This window comes from Myodes glareolus, chromosome 17, assembly GCF_982192425.1.
Source record: "Myodes glareolus chromosome 17, mMyoGla1.1, whole genome shotgun sequence".
Lineage (NCBI taxonomy): Eukaryota > Metazoa > Chordata > Mammalia > Rodentia > Cricetidae > Myodes > Myodes glareolus.
The window spans coordinates 52,308,954-52,319,445 of NC_142042.1; the positions used below are offsets into that span (position 1 = coordinate 52,308,954).

The following is a 10,492-nucleotide window of genomic DNA, read 5'->3' on the forward strand; positions in this document are numbered from 1 at the left end:
AAAATCCATATATATATATATATATATATATATATATATATATAGAGAGAGAGAGAGAGAGAGAGAGAGAGATGTGTAATGTAAGATGACAAGGAAACTAGAAGCAAAGCTAATTTGGAGAGTAAAGCAAGGGAAGGAAAGAGACAGTGGAAGATGGGGCAGGGCCATGGAGGAGAATATGCTCAACACATAATATATACTTTTACACCAATATCCTTATGTAAAAGTTCTACATACAGCAATAAATGCAATAAAAATATTAAAATAAACAATTAAAGTATCTGTTATTAAAAGTTAAAAATAGTCACACGTGGTGGTGCATTCCTTTAATCCCAGTACTAGGGAGGCAGAGGCAGGAGGATCTCTGTGAGTTTGAAGCCAGTCTGGGCTACAGAGTGAGTTCCAGAACAATCATGGCTACACTGAGAAATCCTATCTCGAGGGTGGGCAAGAGGAAGGGGTCAAAAGTAGCAACAAAAATAAACAATAGAAAAAAATCAAGCAGTGACTTTGAGTCTTGCCTGTACATTCAAACTAACTAGAGAATTGTAAAGAACTGCAATACCCAAGCAACAGTATACAGACCAGATAAATCAAACTGCTCAGGATTGTTTTCCTATCTCCAGGTTATTCCTGTATGAACCAGCAGGTGTTCATTTTGATCACTTAGTCTTACCTTCAGAAATAAAGAAAGGGGGAGGAAGGGAGGGAAGGAGGGAAGAAAGAAGGAAGGAAAGAAGGAAGGAAGGAAGGAAGGAATAAAAAAATAAAATCATGTCTTCAGAGTGAGATTAGCATACCAGGTATTTCTGGAAAAGAAGGGGCAAGCCTTGGTGTAGCAGGTTCTTCTGTTTGTATGTTGCTTTCATCGGTTGAATAAAGAGACTGTCTTGGCCTTTTGATAGGGCAGCCTTGAAGTGGGCAGAGTAGACAGAACAGAATGCTGGGAAGAAGGGAAGTGTTGCAGATGCCATGAAGCTCCGGCCCAAGACCGATGTAGGTTAGAATCTTTCCTGGTAAGCCACAACCTCGTGATGCTACACAGATTATTAGAAATGGGTTAAATCAAGATGTGAGAGTTAGCCAATAAGAGGCTAGAGCTAATGGGCCAGGAAGTAATGTAATTAATACAATTTCTGTGTGGTTATTTCAGAGGTTAAGCTAGCCGGGCGGCCGGGAGCTGGGCAGTGGCACGGCCCACTCCTCTCACTACAAGTCTGATAGGTCCAGATGCCCTCTCCCCCGAAGTGCAGGTGGCTTTCAGAAGTGCACAATGTCTGCTCTCCAGCAGGGTGCACTGTCAGTGGATGACCGGAATCTCCAGGAGCTCGGACCACTGTTATTACCACTGTGTGCACACACACTGAGCAAGTCTCTGCATTGACAAATGGGCTGATTCCTCCGTGTGCTTCTTTATCTCTTTGGTTGTTCAGACAGGATGCACCCTGCACCAACAGGACATTGTCTTCAGTGCCACTCTGGACCCTTAAACTGGAGACACAGGTCTAAGCAGCCATTTCTTAGAATCAGCTAAGCCCCAGTCTGACAGTCAGGCCAGGAAATCCTTACTCACAGAAAACCACTTCAGGGAAGAGACAGGAGATGCAATAACTTTTCCCTGCCTTCAAATTTGAAACCAATGCAGACCTTAAAGCAGTTCTCCTGCATATCAGATATTTACATTACAATTCATAACAGTAGCAAAATTGTGATTATGACGTAGTAACGAAATAATTTTATGGTTGGGGTCACTACACATGTATTAAAGGCTCGCAGCATTAGGAAGGTTGAGAACCACTGCCTTAGAGAAGGCAACAGCAGGAGGTAAAGCAGTAGTGGTATGAGAGGCAGCAGGAGTGACTCCTTGGCTGAGCTTCCGGAGCTCTTGGGTCCACAGCCAAGTCTGTCACCAATCACTGACTGGTTTTGACAAGTCTTGTCCTCTCTGATGCACCTGCCTCTCCCATAGAATGAAAGGATAGAGTAGCAGGTATCTGAGATGCCTTCTAGTCTGGGCCTCTGTGGGGAAAGAGAGAGAGAGAGAGAGAGAGAGAGAGAGAGAGAGAGAGAGAGAGAGAAAAGAGAGAGGAAAGAGAGAGAGCCAGAGGGAAAAGGAAGAAGGGAGGGAGGGAAGGAGGGAGGGAGAGAGGGAGAAAGAAAGGGAGGCAGGAAGAAAAGATTGAATCTCCATTTAACTGTCCGTCCCGGGGGTAAGGAAAAGACTAGAGGATCCTTGCTCAAAGGGAGTGAGTAGAGGCGTCTGCTGGGGTTAGACTCCTTCGCGCTTGCCAGCCCAGGCATATCAAGCCAATTACCAGATGGAAAAAAAGAGGAAGGGAGGTTGGTAAAGATGCATCTATCCCTGACGGGCATCAGAGGATTCGGCAGAGCCGTGCTGCCAGCCCCTGGGAATTCTGTTCTGGGCCTGGAGACTTGAGGGAGGCAAGGCAAGGACCCTCAAAGGCCCCACGGCTGAGCCTGATTCCAATTTGAAGCTGTCAGAACTGCAGTTTGAATTCTGATCAGCCTTGGTCTCAGGGGGTTAGGGGCTTCTCGTGGCTGCCAGAAGAAATTACTCACTTGGATAAACCCAAATTAAACTTGGGCAAGTGGCACACTTCTCTTTACCCCTGAAGTCCGGAACGTTTCTCTACCGGTCTGCCCCTCCACCTTCCTTCCCTCTCTCCAGACACTTCAAGTCGCAGTCCCGGGAAGTTCTCAGGCCTCTGTGGTCTCTGGTGTCTCACAGACATGTTGGAGGTTATGCTGAAATCCAGCAGTGTGGAGAGTGCAGGCAACCCATTCACAGGGGTGGTGGGCATAGAGAAGTGAAGCCAGTGAGCCCTACCAGGCTGCCTTAGACCTCCGGGAACCCGATGGAGACATTAAGAAAGCTTTTTGACTCCCCTGCACCATCTTTCAGGGAAGGACCTCCCGTCCTCGATTCCTTCTTCAGAACAATAAAATACAAAGCCTAGAAGGGTGAGAGGAAAGTGGATTAGAGGATCCGCAGGGATTTCTCATTAGCCATCCCCACACTTGCTTCTTCCCTTGGTCTGATTGGACCAAGGGTAGAGTGCTTGGCCCCAGACTCAGTTCATCATGTTCTTGAATCTAGGATGCAGACTTGAACACAGTCATACAGAAAGTAGCAGGCAGTTGGAGCTACTGGAATCCATTGTCCTGGAGACAAAATTCAAGGTGACCTACTAGGAGCCTAGAACCACTCTCTTTGTTCGGTTTCCCCTTTTGTTAAATAACAATATCTTTCACCGTGAGCTGGCTGGAGTCAGCTGTAAGAAGCTAGATGAGTAAATAAATAAATAAATAAATAGAACCAAGCCTGGGTGAAACACATCCTTTCCCCTGGGGCAGCTTCATGCTATTGGAATAGTAGTCTCCTTGGTCTTGTCTTTGGCTCCCTAGTTGTGGTGGTTTGAATGGTAATGGCCTCATAGCCTCCCACATTTGAATACCTGGGCCCCAGTTTGTAGAACCCTGTGGGAAGGATTAAGAGGTGTGGCCTTGCTGGAGGAGGTGTGTCACTGGAGCAGGCTTTGAACTGTTCCAGTGCCTCTACCTTCTACTTCTGGTTCAAGATGTGAGTTCTCAGCTGTTCCTGCCACTGGTGCCTTTACTCACTGTCGTTGACTCTAACCCTCTGGAATTCTAAGCCCGGTTAAAGACTTTCTTAGGAAAGTTATCTTGGTATTTTGGCAAAGCAAAAGCAAAGCCACTGGTAGACTAGCCATACTTCCAGCTAACTCCACCCTTCCCTCAGATCACAAGTGAACAGCCACTAGCCACTGCCTCCTGCATTCCTCACTGGGGACGGGTTCCCCTGGCAACAGGTTCTTTTCCTGTGGAAATGAGCTATGTGCTCACCTGTCTCCTCCCCTGTGCCAATGAACTGATCACTTATAACAAAGCTATAGCTGCTGGGCGTTTTGTCTCCAGCACATAATGCAATGCCTGAGACACAGGAAGCACACGGTAAACATTTGCTGAATAAACACATGAATAAATGAAGACGTCCACAGCGATCTTTACCCCTCCTTCTCACGGTGAAGTAATAGAAATTAATTACCTGGTCCAAATTATTATTCATCTCAGAATACAACCAGTCAGTCAATAAATTAGGACTAATTGGTATGCCAAAATCTGTATTAAGCTATGCAGCTTGGACAAACAAGCTAAATACCAGGAAGGGGGCAGAGAAGGGGCTTCCTCGTGAAAATTGTGATCTGCAATAGGTCCCTCTAACTTTCTTTGTGCCTGATCTGAAGTCATTTATGCCTCTATTTTCTATATCTTGAGGATGGACAGTTACGAACTCCTTTAACGGAGGCTGGGGCTGTAGCTTGGTGGAAAGGCACTGGCCTTGCATGCTGAGTTCAGCTGTCGGCACTACAGGAAAAATCACCATCAATGATTTATTAGGTTTGCAACTGGCCCTGAATCAATGAGCAGATACTTCTAGAATCTCACTTGATCCAAATGAGGTAGAAACCTTTGGACAAAACTCCACTTTCTGTCTGGCTGATTCTGTGGACTGGTGTTTACTTCACCTCTGCCTGTGTCTGGCTCAAAAGAGTCCCCCACACCTCTCATGAACTGAGAGGCCCCAGGGCAAGGGACAGGAGTCAGGTCTGAGTTTTTTCTCAGAAAACCTGTTCCTATCATCCTTGCTTTGGAGGAGAGAGAGAGAGAGAGAGAGAGAGAGAGAGAGAGAGAGAGAGAGAGAGAGAGAGAGCGAGAGCGCACACGCTCTTTCCTGCCCCCAGGCTAGCAATTACAAGAACCAAATTGTCTCTTGCAAGAGGCATTGTGGTTCTGGTGTCATTTCAACATACAGTAAATTGTGCTGCCCATCGGGCTGCTGGAGGCCAGCCCTTGTTGGCGGCTCCTATGGCTCCAGAAAGAGCCCGTGCAGATGTGAAGACAAGTCAGCCAGCTGCAGCTAGAGTCAAGAGTAACCCCCGCTGGCTGAGGGAGTGTCATTCTGTCATGCAAGGGCCCAGTACATGCCTGAAAGGGCACAGCTTCAAGCTGGCACCGGCGACAGCTCTGCCAGGCCTGTCTTCTATTTGTTAAATCCCAGCAGAGAGTAGGATAAACAATTCAAAGCAATACAGAGTAAAACCATGCCACAAATGTGATGTCTGTTATTCAGGGGTGAGGGTGTGTGTCTGTGTGTGTGTGTGTGTGTGCGCGCACGCGCGTGTGTGTCTGACACTGCCAAGACCTCTCATCATTTCCTGCCTGGATGGTTTCAGTGAGTTTTTGTGGGTCTCATGACTTTATATTCCCTCTCCTCGCCAATCTTCTCTCTCTCCTGCCTCAAAACTCCTCTTTCAGGACTAGGGAGATGGTTCCCTGGGTCAAAGCATGAGACCCTAACTTCAAATCCTCAGAACCCATTTAAAACCAGTCACATAGCTCAGGCCCTTAGTGCTTCTGTTGGGAGATGCGAGACAGGGTCAGGAGAACCCCCAGAATCTGTGATCCAGCTAGCCTGGGGTATGCAGAAGCAGGGTGGAAGGCAAGGACCAACACTTGAGGCTGTTCTCTAGCTCCCATGCTGTGGATTTATGCAAGCACAGTCACACACATGAATGCACACATATATACCATATTCATCCTCATGTTTTTTTAAAAAACCCTCAATGTTTATAAAACTTTCCTCTTTGGCACCCTGTATTCCCAGCAAACTGGTCACATCTCTGCTGTGATGTACATTCCCGTTTCAAGTGTGTATCCTATGGGATCTTGAGGGTCTATCCTAAATACTCCCTCATTCATGACAGCCCCTGCGCTCTCACCATGCAACCCCAGAAGCTCAGAGTTACCTTTCCTCCCTCTCGGAAGCAAAACTGCCAGTGCTATCTCTTGCTTTCCACTTTATGTGCATTATATTGACACTATCAGTACACCCATTTTATAGATGGGAGAGCTGAGGCTTTGGTAACTTATCCAAGATCACCAAACTCCTACATTACCCAACCAGAACTTGAACCAGAACTGCTGTCTCCAGTATCCACCCATAATGGTTGCATGGCACTCTTTCACCTGAAGGGGTGAGTTAGGGCAGTGTGATCCCCATCACCCAGGTGAATTCATAATCTAAACAGTGATTGTAGGTGAATTCTGCATCCACAAAGACCTAATCACCAAGGCCCTTCACCCTCGAAACCCTTCCCGAATTTCCAGCAATGGAAATGTTTCAGCAAAACATTCTTTGGTGTTAATCAAATTTTGTCAAAGCAAGGGTCCCTATCCCAGCATCCTTCGGTCTTCCTGTCACTGGTTGGGTACAGAGTCGCCTTGAGCATTTAAGGACACGGAGGAGGGAGAACTGAACTGGAGGGGTTTGTTGTGGGTTTTTATATCTACACGGTTCCTGGCTGGGACAACTGGAATTAGCTGCTCCACGCTGCTCTCCAGAAGTGACTCTGGGAGGAGGTCCCACCCTTCCTACCAACAACTCCAGCCCGCCTGGCTTCACAGCAGTGCAGGAGCAGAGGTAGGGACAGTGCCTGGACACAACTGAGACTTCTCCTCCTGGCCTTTACTAGAACTTCTGTGTCAGAGCACAAGCCTGCAGCACTGGCCCCAGAAACAAATCCATCGGTGAGCGGAGTCTCATGCTTTATGGATCTTATCAATAATTCAAAACAGACTTGATCAATTGCGTTGGAAGAGAAACAGGGTTATCTTTTATATTCTGCCTTGAGGACACGGCATGCCAAACTGTTGTCATTTGAGGGAACATCAAAGAGAACGCAACCCAAATTGTAGGAAGAAAGCGCCAGAGAGGTGTCAACCACCTAATTCATCTTTAGTCTTGCTACTCTTCTGTTTCTGCGCTGTCTGTCCACTTTGAGATGTACAGTTTATAGCTATCTATCTGTTTGTTTGTGAGAAGCGTCCAATTTTATACCTAGCTCTGTACTCATAATCTTCATTCTTTCTCTTAAATAACTGTCCTACTAATTAATCATATTTTGCCCTTCCTCAAAAAAAGCCTGAATCTGCCCCCATAAATCCTGGTTAAAAAAAAAAAAAAAAAAAAAAAAAACAGCACACTTGCTACGCTGACCCCACTTGACCTTCTAAGTCCACTTTTTCCATTTAGCTGCAACATTTACTCTGGTCTTTGCAGGAATTCCAAGACCACAGCTGCAGTTACACAAACTGGGCCTCTCCAATGGTGTCCACCACAGGTACTTGTATTTACGGTTTATTTTTATCTCTTTCCAGTGACCACACTCAAGGCCTTACAGACTTGATAGTGTTTCCAAGGAAGAGCCCCATCTTGAGACAAAGGGTTTGGAGTAGACAAGGACCCTTTCCTGTTCTGTATGCTGGTGATGGCAGAATATGATTCTGATGTTCCTCTTTGTGCATCAAACTGCAAGGGTGAGAGCCTTCCTCTGAGATGCCCTGCATCTCAGTTGCTAACAGGCATTTTTTTGTCTCTATAATCTCCCTCTTCTCCCTTCCCTTCTACCTTCCAGTCGTGTTAATTTGAATTATACTAATGTAACGATCTCTGAAAGGAGCAAGAATAAGAACACAGGAAGTATTCACAGTTCTGGGCTTTTCCATCCTGGGAAAAATCAGGAAAAGACAGGTAGCATTCCAGGTGAAAATCAGACCCAGGCTGTTTCTGTGTGGCTTGTTCCAGGACAACCTGATACACTCACATTCCTTAAAGGCAGGGGCCTGTCTCGTCAGTGACCTGTGAGATGAGAGGCCCCCAGGGAGCAAAGCTAAAAGCAACAAAATCCATTTCAAAGATCAGAAGGTGTGGTCTCCGCCCAGGAAATGAGTCTACCAGCCAACTAGATGGGAAAGAAAAGAAAGAGTATTGGAATCGCACAATTACTGCCTGACTAAATTAATTGTTACATTCGTCTAAATGGATGAGACATTTTAATTAGCAGGGTCTGGTTGTTTACCGAAATTGAATATTTGGTATGTGGGTGTTATGTGCACATGTATGTTTGTGCTAGCGGAGCCCATGCTGGAGCAAATCTACACTGATTCCATTCTCCACGGATGAAGGGAACGGCAGCGTGGGGAAGCCAGTCTTCTCTCTGCAGATCCTCATCCTAAGCTGGGAAGAAAACGTGCAGTCCTCACCTGGTCACCACAGGCGACTTTGCAGCTGGAGAACACATCTGTGTGCTTACGGTTGGCTGAGAACAGAAAGGGAGGGTGGAGGAAGAAGTGCCTGATGTTGGAATGTCCACTTGGTTTATAGGGGGTCGGAAGGGGTTTCTGAGCCGTGAGAATGTGTACCCCCAGGGGGCAGCAGAGAATCAACCCTAGGTTTCCTAGTTGTGACCAGAACCATGGGACTGGTTAAACAGAGGGTTTCGTGACAGAGAAGAGCAATTTGGAGAGAGAGGGTGCAAAAATTCAAACCACCTGGGCCTTTAGGGGGTCAGTGCCAGTGGGCAGGAGGAAGAGCCAACTCGGGGAAGGGAGAAATAAGCTGGGACAATAAGAACTGCAAACGGGCTGGCTTTCCCAGCAGAGAAAATGGAACTGAGGACCCACCATGAGATTCAAAATTGTGGAGCAAACCCAGTAAGGTGCAGGACCTGGAGCATGAACAGAAAGCAAGGATAGACCCTACCACTCTAGATGCCATCTATATAAAGAATGTCAAAATATTTCTGAAGATGCAGGAAGCTAGAGAGTTAGCCAAAATCCCCCTGCCAAAAGGACTGTAGGGGTTAGCTGGGTACATGGCTGCACCTTGGTGAGACCACATGCACGCATCTAGAGGTAGGTTGGAGAATTAAAAAAGGAGTGTTCAGAGAAACAGGAAGCAAAAGCAGGGTGTGCCCTCATTATGTGTGCTAGACATACCACACCTCGAGGCTTTTATTTCACTGGTGGGATATGCGTGTGTGATTAGGAATAGCATTGAATTCCTGGGGACAGCACTGAAGAGGCAAGGCCTGCCACCAGCTGGGGACACAAAGCTCTCTCAGCCTTCACTAGAAAGGAGACAAATCGTGATCCTAAAAGGTGCTCGGTCTAGATCTGGTTCCACTTGCAGCATCCTGTGTCACTAACACACTAGAGTGGGGTGGGGGACCTTCTCTCCCCCACTCTACCTCCCCAACCCCTCATCAACTTCTTCAGGGCCTGAAGAATTGGAGGTCAAGTGGGACTGAAGCATCTTTTCAAGAAACTGAAGGAAAGTGTTCTTCTGCTTCCCCACACTGGACCGGGGAAAGAGCCTCGGCCTGAAGACACAAAAAAGGAAGGTTTCTGATTCTCTTTCACTTCAGTCTGCCACCAGGGCCTGTCTCGCATCTGTTACGAAAAGATGCCGTAATACGCTCGTGGCTACACAGTCAGTGGAGCAGAGGCAATGAGATTGTCTGTGGACAAGAGGAGATAATCGCATTTTCTCTGTCTTTTTGATCATGGGAGCAAGGGGGAAATGAAATTTCATGCGACTTACTCCTTTCTACTGCAGCTGATGGCAACAGTTAGTTAACATTTCTTGGGAGCCAAAGAACTGCACGGCCAGCACTGCAAGGCATCGATGAGTGTCTCCTGAGCTGGGAGGCTGAAACAGGCACAGAATCAGCACCACGCAGTTCCAGAGAAGGCTAAATTCCCAATATCATCTTACCCAGGCCGCATGTCTCTGGACTGGAGTGTGCAGAGAATGCACAATTAAAGGGAGACGAGTGGCCAGTCTTCACGTTTCTCCCACTGGTCACTTGGGAACCTGGCTCGCACTTAGCGAATTCCCACTCCATGGTTCCCCTCCTGCCACGACAGATCCCACCCAAGCCACTTGTTGCTCTGTGGAAGAGGATGTGGGTTCGACAGCTAAAGCAATCAGATCTGCCTTCCAGATGAGAAGAACTTAACACTGTGCCCTATTGTTCCTCTGCCCATTTCCCAACCCATCACGTCCTGCCCGCGTCCTCCTGCGTGGGTAGGGATGCAACAAATCAAATACAGTTGAATGAACTACGCTCTCCTCTGGCTTCAATTTCCTCATTTAGGAAAAATGACACATTTGGGCCAGATAACATCTAAACCCAGCCCTGACTCACTCGCAAGGAGAAACAGCCCAAAGAGGAGGCTGAAATGAGGGCCCGAGCTAGTCATGTGGGCTCATGAGAGGCAGCCGGAGCAGCCGGAACTGTAGTAAAAGAAGAACAAGGAAGGAGAGCAGAGAGAGAAGGGGCTGAAGACAGTTTTAAGGGTCTTTAGCTTGCTTCTTCTGAGCCTTCGACAGAAAGCCCCTTGAAATAGCCTTGAGTGCCTTGGATGGGGGAGCTAAAGAAGGCAGCTGCCTCTCTCGAGGCTGAAGTTAATGGGAGTGTGTGTGGCGGTCCATGAGGCTCCAACAGAACCCTGCCCTAGGATGCTGTTAGCAGCTTTGTGGCGAGGAGGCACCCATGAAAGCATCAGTGGGCTCATGCACTCAAGCCCTTGGTCCAAGCCACACCAG

The 10,492-nt window shown here is 47.3% G+C and overlaps 1 long non-coding RNA gene across 1 annotated transcript; it reads right to left on the reverse strand.

Moving 5' to 3' along the window:
• Positions 1–259: 259 nt before the first annotated feature.
• On the reverse strand, positions 260–9,600 carry LOC148119406 (uncharacterized). The gene is made up of 2 exons (XR_015735348.1): positions 9,485–9,600; positions 260–2,974 (listed from the first exon to the last, which is right to left on the reverse strand). It is a non-coding gene; the product is annotated as an uncharacterized LOC148119406 (long non-coding RNA).
• Between the last annotated feature and the right edge of the window lie 892 nt (positions 9,601–10,492).